Raw genomic sequence first — 12,872 nt, 5'->3', positions numbered from 1 at the left:
CAGACCCAGACCCGTGCAGAGTCCAGAACACCTTTGAGTTGGGCCTCTGTCTCTGAGGCTGGTCACTAATGCAACCAGCAGAGAGCTGCTACTCAGCGCTACTCAGGGGACGAGGGGAGGAGGAGGGGGAGGAGGGAGAAAAGCCACCCTTGGGCCACGGCCGTGCCAGTTCCCTCTGGCTGGCTGCTCTGAAAAGGCCGTATCATTCCCAACACCCCAGGCGGATGGCCCTTCCTCACTTGCTTCCCTCTTGAGACCCTGGCCTGTGAGACCCTCAAATGCAAGTCTTCCCACATCACCCAGTCCCCCACCCACACGTGCACACACGCACACCCATGAACACTGCCCTAGCTTCCCCCTTCACACAGCTTCGCCTGCCTCGTGTCCCACAGGTAGGGTTTTACCCCATCCAGGTTCCCATGGGCCGTCCTCCACTGCTGGGGTTCTGTGGGCTGGCATCTGGGCAGACCCCACAATGGAAGCCCACTTAGCATGTCAGAGATGGACGCCACCTTAGAGACGGGTTAGTCCAGCTCTTCTGCCATCAGACCAGCTAGCGAGGTCCAAGCCGCCGTGTGACTGGCCCATGGTCACCAGCCTGTCTGGGGGACTGGGTTCAGGGACGACTCCCCAACTCTTCCCTCCCCCAGGAGCCCTGACGGGCCAGGAACATAGGACTGTGGGTAAGAAGCACAGAGCTGGGTCAGGGTGTCGGCGGTCACTGGAAGGAGAAAGCCATCAGTAATGGACGCTTCCTGCCCACGGTGTGGCAAGGGTGAGACCTGGGACGAGGCCATCTCGAATTGGCCACCACCCAACCGAAATAGCGTGTTTTAAATAAGCACAGCCCCGGCCAACACGGCTATCAACATTTGTTTGCCTAACTCAAGGGGAGAGAAAAAAATACCAAGACTCAAGCACTGAAAGTGAAAATGCTCCAATTTCCCATCCAAAGGTTTTGCCGCGGGCCCGCGGCCAGGAACACTGGTGCATTGGACCTCAGCCCCTGCCCTAAATTTAACCAGCTGGAAATCTTTTTTTAAGTCGCATCCTATTCAACCTTTTGAAATAAAGATTGGCCTTTTCATAGGAAATCTGCATTTTATTGTGCGGAGGAGCTAGGCACCCCTGGCTTCACCCGTCCTCCTCCTGGACAGCAGCCTCCTGGTTTTGGCTGCAAACCCAGGGAAACGTGCAGATTTGGGGGGGGGGGGGGGGCGGGGGCCTGAGGGCCCTGACCGTCAAGGCTGGTGTCCCTGGGCTGAGGGCACGTTTCTGAGATGGCGGGCACAGAGGCCTCCTCTGAGAAAGCAGGAAATTAAAAAAGCAAAAACATCGGAAAGATGCCCAGCCAAGAAAATAAATAAGACATTCTTTAGTGCTTGCTCACGCGAGAGACGCGCCGGGATCACGGAGAACCTGGGCACAGACCACTGGGGTCAAACCTCCCCAAACCTCCCCAGCTGCGTGGTCCTCGCCGCTCACAAACCTTCTCTAGGCTTCAGTTTCCCCATCTGCAAAATGCATCTCCCTCCTCGGGGCCGCTACAAGGATGGCAGGAGTTAACATCTGTGAGAGGCACAGACGGTGGCTAAATAATAAATGATCAGTGAGAGTGTGCCCTCGTGGAAGTGGCTTGTCACCGAATCACGTGGAGGTAGAGCTCACAGGCAAGGAAGAAACGTTCATGACATTCAGTCCTGTGACCCTGTGTGTGAGGCCAGTGCCGTGCCGGGCTCTGGGGAGTAGAGCCGTGACCTTCACTGACCTTGTCATCTCACTGAGAGACGAGGCAGATGTAGGGGTAGGCCCTGAAGTAGGGGGCCAGAGGGCAGACAGGGGAAATGCTAGGGAGGGCCCAGCAGTCGGGAGCAGCTATACGGATGACACCAGATGTGAGCTGACCCTGAAGGAGCTGGGCGGGCAGAAGAGGAGGCCCCGGCATGGGGTGCACACAGGAGCAGGTTAACGCAGACACAGGATGACTGGGGTGATGAATCCTGTGTGTCTCTGCAGGTGACTCTGGTCCAGGCAGATGCAAGCAGTGGGGATGCGGGGAGACCTGTGGGTCTGAGCCCCCCCCCGCTGGGCCCCAGGCACCTCAGAGCTCCCTCCCTCCTGCTTTTGTCTTTCGGGAGGTAAAACCTCGCAGGCACGTGGCTGAGAGCCAGCACACACTCAGAGAGCATGCACACACCCTGAGTCTGCAGGCTCTCCCCTCACTGAAGTCAGACCTTGCCTGAGCTCTGGACCCTGCACGTCACCTGGGTGACTGTCCCCCAGGCTCGGGGGGCTGCTGTGGATTCCTGAGCATCCTCTGCTCTCTCCTCGGCCCCAGCGGCTCTGAGAAGTTCAAGTAACACTCACATAGGTCTCAGACCCAGCACAGCATCCACCGGACTTCAGACTGGGGACTTTAGGCCCAGGCCAAATAGCTCTGAGTCCATCCCACCTGGGGGTTGTCGAAGGCGGCAGCTGTACGTTTACACTAGGCTTCAAGTTTTTATTTTAAATCATCATAAACTCACCACCTCCTTCGTTTTATGCCCGTATGTACAACTTCGCTGAGGCCAAGCCTGGTCTGGCCCTGTGGGGACATCACAAGGGACAGTCCTGCTGCCCCCTCAGCCCCCTGGACCCAGCTCAGCAGGACCAGGAAGGGCCACCAGCACGATTGGGGATACTAGCCCACAGAAAGTGGATGAGAGAATAAATAAATAAATAAAATTTAATTTAATTTAATTTAATTTTTTTTAAAAAAAGAAAGTGGATGAGAGGAAACCTCTTCACTCTTGGACACTCTTGGACATGATTTGACTCCAGTGTGGCCATTACGGCCCCACTGGAGTCCAGCCAAGGAGTGGAAATGGACAAGACTAGAACCCGGTCCACACCTACCCACCGCCCCAGCAGTGGGACAACACCACCACCGGTCTGCTGGTCCCGAGAGCCACCCAGTATGCAAGAAGGCAGACGAAGAAGGAGGAGTGGGCTCTGGCTGCCACCTGGCTCCTAACATTCTCCTGCAGCCTGATCTGGCCTCCAAGAATTCGTCAACAGTTCCAGGAACTTCCTGCCCCAGTCCCCACTTCCGCCCCGATCTTCAGCCTGCCGAGGACCCTAGGCCTCCTGAATGTGACGGGTCCATGGGCAGAAGGTCAGTGGGGAGAAGTCCACCCATGATGTCTCTTAGATGAAGACCTAAAATAGTCTATGAATCCATGTTGCTTCTTTGCTGGAAGAGACACACGCAATGGAGTTATCTTACTGCGAAAGCAGAGTTGCTGTTTTGCTTTGTTTAAATAGCATATGTTTATCACCTCGCAGTTGGTGATTCAGATTTATCCCTTGCCTTCCCAGAGTCTCACATCTCTCTCTGTCTCTCTATCCCTCTCTGTCTCTGTCTCTCCATCTCTCTATCTGGCTCGGTCTCCCCACAACCCTCCCTGCCCACAGCAGGTTCCCAGGGGACAGAACCTTCTGAAATGACAAGAAAACACAGTGACAGGGCTTCCCGGGTGGCGCAGTGGTTAAGAATCCGTCTGCCAATGCGGGGGGCATGGGTTTGAGCCCTGGTGCGGGAAGATCCCACATGCCGTGGAGCAACTAAGCCCATGCACCACAACTGCTGAGCCTGTGCTCTAGAGCCCACGAGCCACATCTACTGAGCTTGTGCTCTAGAGCCCGCAAGCCACAACTACTGAGCCCACTTGCCACAACTACTGAGGCCTGTGCGCCTAGAGCCCGTGCTCCGCAACAAGAGAAGCCCCTACTCGCCGCAACTAGAGAAAGCCTGCGCGCAGCAACGAAGACCCAATGCAGCCAAAAACAAATAAATTATTTTTTTAAAAAAAGAAAACACAGTGCTTCTGCACACCCGAGAAGTGTCAGGAAAGGAGGAAGATGCCCTCCTGAGTCAGGGCAGAACAGCCCCCAAGTTCCTGGTAAAACCCCTTTCCCCAGCCAGTTCCCCCCAAAGTTTGAGCTCCAGCGCTTCATCTGCTTATAGATCACCAGCTTCACAGGAAGGATGGGGCCGGGTTGCAATTCATGAATAACAGAGAAGCCAGCGGCCCCTGGACCAACTGGAACAGGTTTCTATTTGGGGCTTTTCAGCAAAGCCTCAGGGACGGGGAGCAGCGGCTCCAGGAGAGATGGGAAACAAAATGGCTGTCAGAAAAAGCCATAAAAAAGGAAACATTTCAATAAAGAGGTATTAATAGGGCTTCCCTGGTGGCACAGTGGTTGGGAGTCCGCCTGCCGATGCAGGGGACACGGGTTCGTGCCGTGGTCCAGGAAGATCCCACATGCCGCGGAGCAGCTGGGCCCCTGAGCCATGGCCGCTGAGCCTGCGCGTCCGGAGCCTGTGCTCCACAACGGGAGAGGCCACAGCGGTGAGAGGCCCGCGTACCGCAAAAAAAAAAAGGTATTAATATATAAAGGAATGGTACATTTTTAAACGCTTCTCACTTGTTTTTCCCCAAGGTCCTTGAAACTTGCTTCTGGAAGGGTTAAGAGAAGACTTTGGAAATGTAAGTTTAATTGTCTGCTGAACAACACCCAGGGCTGCGCCCTCCCCGCCCGGCTCAAGGGGGCCTCATCCAGCTCCCGTGGAGGCCTGTCTGCCGGTGCAGCGACCAGGCCGGCAGCCCCTGCCCACGCGGAGCTGTCTGGCCTTCACAGGCTTTTTATTGTATTATTTAACACCCAACCATCTCAGCGTGTGCTGCAGCGTGTGCACAGTTTATGTTCCCAGCAGAGGGGAAATAACTGAAGGAATATTTGCAAAAAGCTGAGCTATGTAAATATTTTAAGCCCACTAATGTGAAGGCTGGTGATGCTGTGCGAGGGAGCACACCCCACGGAACGTGCAGAGGGTAGCGAGGGAGGCCCCCGCAAGCAGCAAGCAGATCTCCCCTGACTCTCAGCCTGCCTGTGAGGGCGAGACCCCAGGCCTCCCCAACACAGAGAGCGCACACCCCTGCCGCCCATTCCGACGTCTTAGAGCTGGCTTATTTCCAGTAGAGCTTGAAACAAGAAAAACATGAAACCTGATGTCTTTACTAAAAAGGCAAAACTTTCCATGAGCACGCTCTATGAGTTCAGTTAATGTGGTTCTCAGAGTGGGGTTCCCAGGAGCAGCAGACGTTAGAAATGCAGAATCTCAGGCCCCACCCATCACCCCACGGAATCAGACACTCTGGGCCACACTCACTTGGACTCGCCCTCTCAGGGACACAGTTTTCTCTGCGGTATCTCCCTGCCTGGATTGGACTGAGCGGGTTGGCTGGAGGCAGTGCCAGAGGTGTTCTCCCTGCAATGCTGTCCTTAGGGTATTTCACAGGCTGGGGTGTCCCCCTGGCAGAGAGGCTTCTGGAAGGGGCCGAGGATATACAGCTGCACAGGGCCAGGTGGCAACTGCAACCCCAAATCTGGGAGACCCTACTGCCTCTCCCGACTCCCTGAGCCCCAAGACCCCATCTCAGGCCCCAGAATCAGAGCAGGGCAGGGCAGGCAGGGGTCCCCGGCTAAGGGTGGGAGGGAGTAGAGGCCTCTGGCCTGCTGGCCGGGCACTTTTACCGGACTGTGTCCTTCAGTGACATTCTCCTCGGCCGGTTCCTTTGGGGCAGGGAATCCAGCTTTCCTAGACAGGAAGCAGGAGAGGAGGGGGAGCACGGAAGCTCCCCACTCCTTTGGGGAGCTCCACAGGCCCGCAGACAAGCTGTGTCCGGTCCAGGGACTGCAGCCTCGGCGAGGAGCTGGCCCCTGCCTGCCCAGCCTGGACCCAGCCCCCTGGGCCACCCGGCACCATCTTCGGGGGCCTCCCCACCCTGCCCCAGGGCCCTATGATGGGACATCCAAGGGAGGAGACTTTCTTGGAGCCAGGCCCTAGGCAGAGTCTCCCCTCCCAGGTCAGGTTGGGGTGCAAAGTCTGTAGGTAGGAGGCTGAGGCCAAGGTTAAGGGGGGGGCCCATGAAATAGCATGACCCACCCTCTCTCCCCTGAGGCTTCCACTAGAAAGGTCCTCTTCCCAGCCGGAAGAGTGTGAGGGGAAGGGAGAAGTTCTCTCCCTGGGGGGGGCAGGGGCTCATGGATACGCCTTCTTCCTTCTGGAGGGGCCTGAAGAGAGGAGACAGGGCATGAGGGAGGGCAAAGTTCAGGGACGGGGTCCTGGGAAGGGCAGGAGTAGAGGGACATGGCGGGGGAGGGGACTGGCGCAGCGAAGCCTCAGCCGCCATCAGGCACGGTAAGCAGGTGCTTGAGACACTCCCTTACGCAGATCAATGTCAGCAGAGCCATTAGCCACAAAAATGGGTGGAAGCAAAGGGCCCAGTTGGTAATCAATGCGGGGTGAGCAGGACCGACAGGAAAGGGCCCGGCAGAGGACACCAGGGCCAGCAACGGACATCTCAACCCCGGGTGGCAGCTGGGGTGTCCCTTCTCCCCCTCCAGGGACCAGCTGTCACCGCCATGGTCTGAGCTCCCCGTGGCCCGGAAGAACTGCTGACTGCCGGACACTGGGGTGGACGTGTGGATGGCACCGAAGGAAAGACGTGTGCAGGTGTCCCCAGGAGGTCGGCTGCTGCAGCAGCACTGGCTGGTACGAGTCAAGGAGGCACCCTCTGCCTAAGATTCGGAGTCTGCAAGAGGTATTGGGGCCCGTTGGAGGGGAGCAAATGCCGGCTGGGAAGGGGCCTTCCCACAAGAGGAGGGATGGAGCTCCCGGAGCTTCCATTCCTAGAGATTCAAGAACACATGCCAGCCGTGTCACCTCTCTGGGCGCCCCCTGCAGGGGGGTCCCATGAGAGTGCAGCGGGTGATAGAGGGCTTGCCCAAAGCCTGGCAGGCAGTGAGCACCGTTTTTCCTGTCACCTGGGGTGTGTGGGTGACCACGTGCGTGTTTCACTTGTTCCCAGGGACCTGCAAAGACCCTCGTGAGCGAGTGAGAACTTACACTTGGATTTCCAGATCTCAGCAAGAAAAGTGTGTCACCTTCTTTCAGTCCACACAAAAAAGAGAGGTCGGGGACAGTGGCTGCTGAAGCTCATCCACACAGCTCCCTCTCTCCCTCACAGACCCAGCAGAGCCAGCCGAGCCCCTGGGCCTCTTTCCCCTGGACCCACTCTTTGCCCCCACCGGGTCCCTCTGAGTCCCAGGCAGCACTTTCAGGGTCTTGGTTCCACCCAGCCCAGGCCCGGAACCACAAAGACAGGGGTCAGGTACCAGCCCCCTGTGAGGACCTTACAGGGATCCTGGGCCACTCTGGTCCTCACCATGAAATGGGAACATGAGTTATCACAGCAGTTACAATTACAGCAAGGCCACGGGACAAGAGCACCAGACCACTTGTCCCCAAACTGTCCCGAGGGGAGAGGTTCTGCAGAGTTCTCTGGGCATGAAGGGCCCTGGGGCTCCTCCCTGTGAGGACAAGACACACCCCCGACTGCCACACTCCCTGGAGCATCTACAGGCCGGACATAGGATCTGCATCTGCTCTGGAAACCAAAGGTCTAAAGGAGATATGAGCAACATCCGTAGCCCAAAGAGACACCTGCAGGACTAGGGACCCCCATGGGGGTTCCAGGATGATCCCAGAAGGTCTCAGCAAAGGCAGGAGGAAGAGGGAGAGAAAGGGCACAGAGGCCAGGAAGGAGCAGAGTGGAGGTGGAGAGAGGAGAGGAAGAAGGCAAAGGGTGATCCAAGGCCACTGTGCCCGATGGGGAGCCCACGACACCAGGGCAGGGCCAGGCCCAGGGGAGAGGGCTCAGAGACACAAGGGGAAGCAGAAGACTGTAGGCAGTGACTGAGCCTCTCCGTGCCTCAGTTTCCCCATCTGCAGCACGAGGCAGCAGGGAGTCAGCCCGCGAGGTGGAAGCCTCGCAACAACATGGCAGCCTGGATGCTGTCGTTATGTTTGGGAAGGGCCCAGATAATAGATGTGAAAACGTGCAATGGGCACTCGCCTTGTCAGCACATAAACCAAAAGTGGAACGATGCGGAGAAATTAGCCTGGGTCCCTGCAAGGAGGACTGCAAAATCTGTGAAGGATTTCATATGAAAAAAGACAACAGGTGTTCAAAACCTGGTACCAAAATGTAGAAACAGCTCAAATGTCCATCAACGGATGAATGAATCAACAAAATGTGGTCCCTCCATACAATGGAGTATTATTCAGTCATAAAAAGGAAGGAAGTTCGACATACACTGCGGCGAAGGAAGCCAGACACAAAAGGCCACGTGTTGTATGATTCCATTATAGGAAGTACCCAGAAGAGGCAACTCCATAGAGGCAGGAAGGGGGTTGGTGCTTGTTGGGGGGTGGGAGTGAGGGGATAGGCGGCAAATAAGTAGGACGTGATTGATAACGGGAGCAGGGTTTCTTTTTGAGACAATGACACGTTCTGCAACGAGATAGAGGTGGTAGTTTCACAGCACTGTGAGCCATTCCCTTTAAAATGGTTTATTTTAGGTTCTGTGGATGTCACCTCAATAAAATAAAATAAAGACAATAACAACAACAATAATAATAATTAATAATACCGAGTGCCAGCTGTGTGCCGGACAGGGTTCTAAGGGTGTAGCTGGGAACCCTACAATCCCCCTTTTATAGCTGAAGGAATCAAAGCTCAGAGAGAGTGAGTGACATACCCAAGGTCTCCGGGATACCTGTGTTTGAGGAGGAACTCAGGAAACAGGATGACAGGAATCACGCGATGGACAACAAGTGGCCGCCATAGCCCCAGCCTTGAAGGGGTGTCTTGGGCCCCCAGAGCTGGGCATGGAAGCACATTGCACCCGCTGGCCGGGCAGAAGGTGCCGCCCAAGCCCTGAGCCCTCTGCTGGCTCCTTGGAGAGGCCGTTGCAGCAGACACCAGGACCACACTCCACCCGGCGTCCAGAGTGACCTCTGGAGGGCAATCTTTTTTTTTTTTTTTTGTGGTACGCGGGCCTCTCACTGTTGTGGCCTCTCCCGTTGCGGAGCACAGGCTCCGGACGCGCATGCTCAGTGGCCATGGCTCACGGGCCCAGCCCCTCCGCGGCATGTGGGATCTTCCCGGACCGGGGCACGAACCCGTGTCCCCTGCATCGGCAGGCGGACTCTCAACCACTGCGCCACCAGGGAAGCCCTGGAGGGCAATCTTGACCCTGTCATACCCCCTCTCCTTCACCCCCTGAGGCCCACATGCCCCTCCCTGGTCCCTGCCCCTTGGCCTTTAAAGGAGCAGCTCCCCTGCAGTGATGAAAGCACAAAAGCAGTGCCCTGTCTTGCTCCAGGAAACAGCTGCTGATGTCACACAGTGGCCGCAAATATTTTGCTTTGTAATTGGTTAAAAAAAATAGAAGATATTTTGGGGTTACCATTATCAGTGTAAGAATATAAGGTGATAAATTCGCGCGGTGTGCGCAGGCCTCGGGACACCGCTGTGACGCCCCCACCCAGGGGTCTAAGGACTGAGGTCAGGGAGGTGACTCCACCACCTCAGTGGGCCCCCTGGGGCTTCCCCGCCCACCACCCTCGAGCGGACCCTCCGCCTCCCGGTCTGGCTTCTCCCTCCACCAGGAGCCCCCCCAACCTGCCCACCTGCCTGCTTCCGCCCCACCCTGGAGCCTGCGTGGGCCCCACCTCCCCCTCCTCCGAGAAGCAGCCCCGACCCCCCACCAGAGCGATCCCTCCGCCTGCGGGGCCCCTCTTCCCCCCACCCACACCTCCGCTGTATGGGGCTGGCTGACGGTGACAAGTGAGCACAGACGCGACTTCCATCTGCGGGTTCCGGGAGCCGCTCAGCCTGTCTGCCATGAGCAGCTTTGTTCCCAGGGCGGGCCACACGCTCTGCCCGGGCGGCGCCGGGACCCTTGGGAATCCCTCCAGCTCCGTGAGCACGGCCATGTGCTGGCTGCCAGGAGGATCACCACCAGGAGGGGACACCCAGCCCTGAGCCTCGGGGACAGATGACCCAGCAGGACACGAGTAAACCTGGGCAGAAGCCACCCCTCGGCGTCATCCCAATTCAGCCCCAGGTGGACGAGCAAAGCCCCACCAGGGGCCTGGAACAGAAGGGCCGGGCTCCGGACCCCTGCCCAGGCCACCATCTGTCCTGACAGTCGGCCCGTCTGCCCGGGCAGCCCCTCCTCGCAGCCCACCATCTGCCCAGCCCACTTGGCCCTCCTCCTTGCTCTACCAGGGCCCTCGGGAGGGGAAAGGGCAGGAGTCAGAGCCCAGACCTGACTGCCTCAGACCAGCCCCATCTGGCACCCCTAAGGGGAAGGGGACAGCAGAGCCCCGCCAGGGCAGGGGGCACCTCCAACACCCTGCCTCGCGACTGGGGGTGACGGAGGGGGGAGGACAGACGGCTCTGCACCTGGAGGAGGCAGCACACCCCACCTCGTCCTCCTGCTCCCCTGAGGCCCGCGCGGCCGGGTCTAGCTCCTCAGGCGTCCCTGCTGGAGAGGCCTTGACCACAGCCCTCACCCAGACCTGCAGCCCCCACTCCGCTCGCTCTTCCAGGTCCCTGGTCAGCACCTTCGCCTCCCCAGGACCCCCAGGGCCTGAGAAGGAAGAAGAGCCACTTCCATCCAGGGCCCAGTCCGGGCTGGTGAGGGAGCAGGACACCAGAAGCCCCAGCTCTGCCCTCAAGGCCCACAGCCAAGTGCAGGCCCCGTCGTGGTGACCCCAACCCGCCCCCCCCCCCCCGCATCATCTGCTCAGAGGAAACCAACATCCATGGCAGGGCCTCCCGTGGGGACCCACCTTGGGCACAGGGCATCTCGGGCCCTTGGGAGACGGCAGCCGAGCCCAGGAGTGTCAGCTGCAGTACGAACACCCCGAGAGGTCAGCTTGGGTGACGAGATGAGACCTCAGCCCCGCCCTCCACCTCAGGACCCCCTGTCCGTGAACCCCATCCCCGCCTCCTCCCAGGATTCCCCTCACTGTGTGACATGATTGCTCCTCCACAGACGAGATGGTGGGGGGGCGACTTGTCCTTGGTGAGAGGGGCTGGCTCCTCCCTGGGGAGGAGGGAGGGGAGGAGGGGAGGAGCACGCCCCCCACCCTCATGAGCAGGGCTCGGCCATCTACCCTGCTCTCTGCTGGAGGGTCAGCCCCTGGCTGTGACTGGGGTCTTCCTGGGGGATGAGGCAGGTCCACACTGCAAGCCACAGAGGGCAGCCGCTCTGTCTGGTCCCACAGGCCCCCACTCCGCAGCCTGGAAGTAGCCCCCAGGCGAGCACCCAACAGGGAGGACGGCGAGGGACCGGAGGATAAGAGCCGCCAACTGCCGCTGTGTCCACCCCCCCACCCCAGGAGCAAGCAGCCAACGGGGCCTTGCCGCACCCCCCCCCATGAAGGGACCCTCCTGCGGGACCCCCAGGAAGAGCTTCCATTTACCAAGCGTGATGTCTTCCAGCTGACACACCATTCACCACGAGACATCCTGGAGCAGGCGGGTGCCCCTCCCGAAGTCCACCGCATTGGACCACTCCCCATTCCCTCCCCGGGGCAGGAGTCTGGGCCCAGAGCCTCAAACTCCCAGTGCACCCACCAACTCGTCGCCTCACTTCAGTGACACCCACCTGTCCCCACCAGCCTCAGTCAGATAACCACGCAGACGTCCACTTTCCATGCAGGAGCAGGTGGAGGAGAGCCCGAGTCGGCCGGGTGGGAGGAGAGGGGCCAGGGAGCCAAACCAGCTTTGCAGCTGTCACCATCACGAGGTTGGGGACAGCACCACCAAACCCACCTCTGCACACCCTGCAGGGCACAGGAGCCTCTGTCCTCCCTTGGCTCCCCCAGCCTGGCCGGAGAGAGTGGGCAGTGGCACTGAGTGGGGACAAAGTGTGGGAGACCCCAGCCGGCTGCTGAGACCAAAGCCGGTGGAGCTGTGGCTGGACAGCTCCACCTGGTGGACACATCGGAGACTACAAAGCCAGTCGGCGTTTTCGTTCTGGTTCTGGGATTTTTAGTCTGGGAATTCTTCCCCTTTTCCCAGGGGTGCTCTGTGACTATCAGAACCCCCTGCCCTCTAATCGGATTCTGCTTAGATATGGCTCGTTATCAGAGGGCCCAACCCAGGCACTTCAAACAAGGCAGGAAAATAAACCCCCCAAAGAAAGAGCTTCCGGTCAGCAAGGCCCCTCCCCAACGCGGGCATGTCTGTCACCCATTGTCCAAGCGAATCGCCCTTCCTCCCACCACTGATGTGACAGGCACCTGTGGCCTGCCTTTTGGGGGGGAAAATCAGAAATCCCTGGCCAAAGAGGGGCAAATCAAGCCTAAGAGTAGAGTGAACACGGCTGAAACAAACATAACACATAAAATAGAAAAATATACAGAAAAGGGGGGAATAGACAAACCAAAACAAAACCTCATGGGAAACTCATTGGAAGTAAGTAGGGCCCAACTTGCTACTCCAAAAACTGTTCACTAGAAGAAAAAGAATTCATGATTTCCCTTTTTAAACTATATTTCAGGATAATCTGATAACTCTAGTTGACAAGGGAAGGTTGGTTTAACAGAATTGTAGCTGCTCATTGTAAAATGATGATACCATGAGGAAATTACCATTTTGCAAGCTCTCGTGAAATAATTATTTCTCAAAATGGTCCTGAATGGATAAGACCGTTGATGAAAGACGCTACCAAGGAGCTCTGGGACCTGTTGGTCAATCTTAGCATCACAGGTGTGCCTCTGAGTGAAACTCAGAGCCCCAGCCACAAAGGGTTCTGGTAGAAAGATAAGCCTGAATGAAGCTTCCAGAGCTAAACTCCCATTTCCAGAAAGGGTGGGGATGAAGTGACAGCAGTAGGATGCAATCAGATCCAGAATATGTGGGACATTCAGCAGGACAGCAGATCTGGTTTCTGCAGCAAGTCAC

General features: G+C 57.8%; 1 protein-coding gene across 2 annotated transcripts in view; it reads right to left on the bottom strand.

Annotated features, from left to right (window-relative positions):
• The window catches only part of RBFOX3 (RNA binding fox-1 homolog 3), a 505,472-nt gene extending 493,661 nt beyond the window's left edge, over nucleotides 1-11,811 (bottom strand). The window contains exon 1 of one of the 2 annotated variants that reach the window (XM_067021693.1): nucleotides 11,572-11,811. The gene's annotated coding sequence lies outside the window, so the exon portion shown is untranslated. The remainder of the gene's footprint in view (nucleotides 1-11,571) is intronic. The other variant, XM_067021684.1, reaches the window with a different exon arrangement.
• Between the last annotated feature and the right edge of the window lie 1,061 nt (nucleotides 11,812-12,872).

Source organism: Kogia breviceps, chromosome 19 (assembly GCF_026419965.1).
Source record: "Kogia breviceps isolate mKogBre1 chromosome 19, mKogBre1 haplotype 1, whole genome shotgun sequence".
Classification (NCBI taxonomy): domain Eukaryota; kingdom Metazoa; phylum Chordata; class Mammalia; order Artiodactyla; family Physeteridae; genus Kogia; species Kogia breviceps.
This window is presented reverse-complemented; position numbering and strand designations above follow the sequence as displayed.